Raw genomic sequence first — 6,124 nt, forward strand, 5'->3', positions numbered from 1 at the left:
GTTGTTTTCCCACATAGTTATTCTTTCTGTCATCGAGAACACTAGAGATACCACATTTTTAAAAATAAGACATTCAGTGTTGTCTCTGCAGTCTTCTCATAAGTAGCATCTTCCCTACCAGGCTGCCAATTTTGGTACCAGCTCTTCCTTGATGTTCCCAGAAAGTTTCCAGACAACAGCTATGATTCAGGGCCCTTCTCCAAACTGTCTCCAAAGAACCATATTTATTTCAGATAACTTAAAGCCTGCACCTTATCAATTTAACCATCACCCATAAATCATATTTTAATCTTTTTTGAGGAGTATATCATTCTTATAATTTTATGAGCCAAATTATAGACCTCAATAATCTCTGGCCAGTGCAAATGTAAATATTACCACACTAATATAAAGCTTTCCCATATTAACTTAACCATCGTTGCCATTGCCATACATTTTTACATACATGCCACAAACCACCAACACATTGCCAACCTTTCCCATTTGGTTTAATGTACACATTTTCTCTTAATTTAAAACATGTTGCTGAAAATTATTTTTTAAGGCTTGATCAATATTAGCAAGAAAATAAGCTGTGTCCCTCCAGATCCAGGATCCCACCTAAGAGAAAGATCCAACAACTTCCTTACATTCCACATCCTCTTATGTTTGATTACCAAAGACTTTTAGTGAAGCCGCAGGCAGCTGTGAAGAGGGCTGAAGGATGCTAGTCTCTAGCATGGCAGCCACACTGCAAGGAGGAAAGAACAGATTGCAAAATAAGTGATATCAGAAAGGCTAACTAACAGCTTTTCTAAAAATTGCCTAATGAGTCCGAACTCTGCCTTCCAACCAAGGCTTCCAGTCCAAGGCTTTTATGTTCCATTTCAATGCTGGAACTACCAAAGAACTGCTAAACAAATGGCATCCCTGCAGAGAAACAGTATTAGTTTTTATTGTTAACTTGAGACAACCTGGAGTCACTTGGGAAGAGAGAGCCTCAGTCCTGTGGCAGTGTCTCTGGGAGATTATCTTGACTGATGATTGGTGTGGGAGGCCTCAGCTGACTGTGAGTAGCACCATGCTTAGGTAGGTGGGTCTGGGCTATGTAAGAAAGCTAGCTGAGCATGAACCATGGGCCAAGCCAGTAAAAAACATCTTCTATGGTTTCTGCTTCAGTTCCTACTTGCGTTCTTGCTCTGAATTCCCTCAATAATAGATTATGACCTGGAAGTGTAAGCCAACAAGGCCTTTCCTCTCCTAAGTTGCTTTTGATCACACTGTTTATTGTAGCAACAGAAAGCAAACTAGAAAGTAACTCAACCACAAAATGTAAAATAAGTAAAGCCAATTATTTCTAGATTACGAAACGGCAAAGCAACATGGGAAGTATTGTCATCCTAAGCAGGCAAGAGCCTCTCAGGATCCATTTCTTTCAAAGTCTTGACAGAGTTGACAGTGACATAAGCCCCTCTGAATTATGCAAGTGTTAGTTACACTGTCAATGGCTTATTCTGATCCTTTTCTTTTTTTCATCATTCAGAGTGCAGGCTTTTTTTTTTTTTTTCCTGACATTTCTGGTTTCTCTGCATGTCTGTAACTCTTGTTAAAAAAAAAAAAAAAATTGGCAAGAGATGGGACTGAAAAGGAACAGCTTAACAGAACAGATGTTAGCTCCAGGCAGCACCTGTGATCTATGCCGAGGCATTTCTGAAGCGGTAGATGAGGAGAACAAACCAGGGAAGGTAAGACTTGGGAGGCCATGGGGTAGCCATAAATGAGAAAGGTAATTTTGAAGCACACTTTGAGAAGATATTCAAGGGAAGTTAGTGGGTGGAGACCAGAGCGGACTAAGTGGAAGTAACTCGTACAAGGAGGACCCTGAGGAGAAAAAAGCAAGATGAGTGGACCATCATTAATATGATCCAAAGAGGAGAAAGACAATGACTCATTTCTTCATTTCCACATCTCCACATGGAGCAAAGAGGATGGCTTTTATATAGCTTTCACAGCCCTGTCCATCTTGTGACTCAAGCTGTCACACACCTCTGAGTCTACGTTGTTCTCTTCAGCTCTTCTAGAAAATCACGCTTGAAGTTTCTGCCTTCAACTCATCTTTAAATCTCCCTTGAATCACATCAAATATGCTACCTGCCTCTTGGAGTTTACTTGATTCCCCTCCAGCTATCAGTAGTTCCCCCCTCTATTTGATCACTTCTCAGCTGAGTTCTGGTCTCTGTCTCCATCTTTGTCTTTCACCACATCTGCCCCTCCCTGGTCACTGCCTCTGAGCTACATGGGATCACATGATTTTCCTCTCCTCTTTCTTCCCATTGACTTCAGCTCCTTGGTGTTCAGAACTGATGGCAAACGATCCACATCATCACCATAGCATGAAATTGCAGGGGAAAGATCCTCTTTCCAGACATGGTACTCCATCAAGGATCTGATCCACTTTCACATGTACACTGAATTTTCTCTGATGCAAAGTTGGTAATATTCAATGCAGCATGTGCCAGATGTCTGATGGAATCTTCTCGCTCCAGGGTCTCCTTCACTCTGGGTCTTTCCAAAGCTAGGAATAAGAGCCCTAGGATGGGCACTAGTCTATCCAACTGACAAATGGGGAAACTGAGTCCCAAAGTGTCAGATTGGCTGAGTTAAGCTCTTGCAGTAAATAGCCTGAAACAGCATTTTTAGAATTCTCTGGTGCATATGAGCTACCTGGCGTTTTAGTCCACATTTCTAAACAAGTTTGTAGGTCATGGGAAAGGCTGTAAGTCAGTGAATCCATTTGTCAGCCATCCTTATACCTGCCTCTTAGAATGAGGAATAGGTTCAAAATTGCATTTCAATGCTATAAAGTGTGTTTGCTAAAATAAGCAGATTTGAAATGATTCTGGAGGCAGGAGTCTCCTGGCATGTACATTATAATGTCAGAAATACAGAGTTTTCAGGGAATCTGAATTTAAAGTAGTAAATAAGACAGCCTTGGAAGAGAGGCAGTGGAAGCGAGGTTGATCTTGAGCACCACCTATGATATGTACATACAGAAGCACCAGTGATCCCCATTAGTGTGACCAGTGAAAACGTGTTACTACAAACGTAAAATATTTTAACATTTTGAGGATTTCCTTCCACCTCTACTTTTGTCAATATAAAAATATTCACTTGCAACCTTAGATAGTTTCATATCCAAACTTACCTTCTTTATTATCATTTTCCATAGGAAGCTCTTTCTCTTCTCAGCACAAGTTTTGTGCCTGGATTTTGTTTTAATGCAGAAGGAAAAACAAAAGAACAAGACAAAGCTTCTCCAAGATGAAGGCTCCTAATTATAGTGTTAAGTTTTTAAGCCACCTTTAGTCATATTGCCATGGATACTTTATCTCCCTCAGGCCTCTGGACAATTTACACAGGAGTCCCTTAGATTCCAGGCAGTAAGATGTTGCTTTTTCATCTACTAAAATAAAATGGCATTCTACACTTTGATCACAAAATACATGCCCACAGCGCTCTGAGGGAAACTAATCACAGAGGCTTCAAAGATTCTTATTTCATAAAACAAATACACTACTGGCAACTTTAAATGACAAATCTGGCTTTTCAAACTTCCTAGAGGTGATTCACCAACGGCCCCAGTGAAAGTGACATATTTGTTTAGGTAAATCAACCTGAAAATAAGACATAATATTCCTCCCACTCATTTTCCATTTGAAGAAGAAATTAAAACAATAACTTCATTTGAGCAAAAGCAGCACCATGAAGATCGTTTGTCATCGTCAATTTCAGATAATTATTCCTGACACTACATCACACATTAATCTTTGTCACCCAATGAGAATTAACTTTCTCATCAGCAGAAATACACCGCATAATGCTCCTTAATTTCTTCTAAATCTAAAGCTCCTTTCCAAGCAATTTAATCATCAGATTGTATTAGTTCTATCCAATTTCAACTCTTCCTAGTTCATACAGTTTCTTAAATTGTGTCACCTATCACTGAAATGCATTTTGGCTGTGGAATGGCTGTTTCTTCATTGTTAGAACAGTTCAATGTGTAATTGAATTGGGAATATCTGAACCTACATAACCAAAAGATACTGTTTAGGTACTGAGTTTATAAAGATTATTAGTAACAGCTAATTCCAATAATCAAGAGTCAATTTGATTTATTTCAAACTTCTACTCAGAAAAAAGAGTGCAAGCCTAGCATGTGAGTGAAAATATACAAACCATTTTGGATCCAAAGATTAATGGGGCAGAGTACTAAGGTGCTTACACTGTATTGGAAAGTAAAATTAGTAAGGATAACTGTCCTATAGTGTGATAAGGGCACTGAAGAGTGACACACATACTTGTGCAAGAGGGTGGTAGGGGAGCATCTACCTATACAAATCGGGGAAATACTACACAGAAGAGACGTAAGTGTGGTACACAGGAAGTAGCCATATGTAGACAGCAAACGAGGATACAGCTCCCAACAAAAGCTGGGAATTAATAGGGTATGTTATCTAGGGTTCTCCAGAGAAACAAAACTTATAGAGTGAATATATAGACAGATGATAGATAGATAGATAGATAGATAGATAGATAGATAGATAGATAGATAGGATTTATTAGAGTGGCCTAAAGGCCAGGCTCCAACTAATTTAACAATGGCTGCTTATAAGCAAAGATCCAAGAATCCAGCATGCAATTCAATACATGAGTCCAGATGTCTCAGTTGGTCTTCAGTATACACTGGAAACCCAAAGAAGTAGGCTCTAATGCCAGTGAAAAGTGGACTTGCTAGTGAGAGTGAAAGCAAGAGGCAAAGAGAGTTTTCTTCTTCCATGTTCTTACATAGGCTTGATGCAAAAAGTGTGGTCCAGATTAAGGTGGCTCTTCCCACCTCAGAAAATCTGGATGAAGACTTATCTTCTCACCTCAAAGATCCAGATTCAGTTTACAGCTCTTAGGTCACAGTCCATCACTGAGGGAAGTCAGGGCAGGACCTCAAGACGGGAACCTGGATTGGAGGCTGTGACTGCAATAGAAACCATGGAAGAATGTTGCTTCTGGCTTGCTTCTACTGGCTTGCTCAGTTTGCTTTGTTATCCAAAGAAGGCTCACCTGCCCAGTGATTGTGCTGTCCATGGTGAGGTGGGCCTTCCCACATCAATAATCAAGCAAGACGATACTCCACGGTACTCCAAAGATTCTCCTACAGGCCCATCTTATTGAAGCATTTTTCTCAATTATGATCCCCTCTCCCAGATATGCCATGTAAGTTTGTGTCAAGTTGACAAAGGGCAGCTAGAAGAACTTGTTTTCTCATAGATTCAAAAACTGCAAAAGAAAAAGGAGAACGAATTCTTGAGACAACTGTAAAGATAAACATAAATCGAAGTAAATTCTTACTCAAAAAAAGTAGTCACCACTGTCAAGTGCTTCACAGACCACTCCTTAAAGTCTTCATCAACATAGCATTGACCTTAGGAACTGTGCTCCAAGTTAAGTCTGAAGTCCTAAGCAGAGGCCGCTGCATGCTACTGACAGCTCATGCATTGACTTCACCTGTCAACAGGACAGAGACACAGACATCACTCTCTGCTAGCTCCATAGACATGCCAGCCAGCCGTGGATCTGTATTTGAATGCACATTCAGACCACTGCTTCATTTAACGACTGGCTAATTTTTGAGAACCTGTCACATATCCAACACTGTAAAGCACAATAAAGGGGAGGTTTGTTTTCCCTACAAAAAAACAGGCAAATACCCAAATCTTTTCTTAAAAACTTTCTCCAAGGAAAATATGCTTATTTAAGTTTAGAAAGCTAGGACAATATTACAAATATAGAAAACTTAATTCAATTGTTTATCAATGTACTAGTAAATACTAACGAGTCCCTCGACTCTTTCGATTTCTATTACAGTTACAGGTATGTTCCTCCTTCCTCACAGCCTCTCTGTGTCTCTCTGTCTCTATTACCCACACTCCCTACCCTTCCCCTGTATTTGTTTTGAGAGCATATCAAAGACTCCAGCACTTTTCATTTTTATAAAGTTTCCCTCTTAGGCTGACGAAATGCAAGGACCTTGCTTTCCTCCCTAACACTGAACGAGAATCAGAAAACCATCTTTTAGGCCACACCCCCCAGG

At 39.9% G+C, this 6,124-nt stretch overlaps 1 long non-coding RNA gene across 1 annotated transcript; it reads right to left on the reverse strand.

Moving 5' to 3' along the window:
- Positions 1-4,353: 4,353 nt before the first annotated feature.
- On the reverse strand, positions 4,354-5,518 carry LOC143441575 (uncharacterized). Its single transcript, XR_013109136.1, has 3 exons — positions 5,400-5,518; positions 5,095-5,310; positions 4,354-5,008 (listed from the first exon to the last, which is right to left on the reverse strand). It is a non-coding gene; the product is annotated as an uncharacterized LOC143441575 (long non-coding RNA).
- Between the last annotated feature and the right edge of the window lie 606 nt (positions 5,519-6,124).

Source organism: Arvicanthis niloticus, chromosome 3 (genome assembly GCF_011762505.2).
Source record: "Arvicanthis niloticus isolate mArvNil1 chromosome 3, mArvNil1.pat.X, whole genome shotgun sequence".
Classification (NCBI taxonomy): Eukaryota; Metazoa; Chordata; class Mammalia; order Rodentia; family Muridae; genus Arvicanthis; species Arvicanthis niloticus.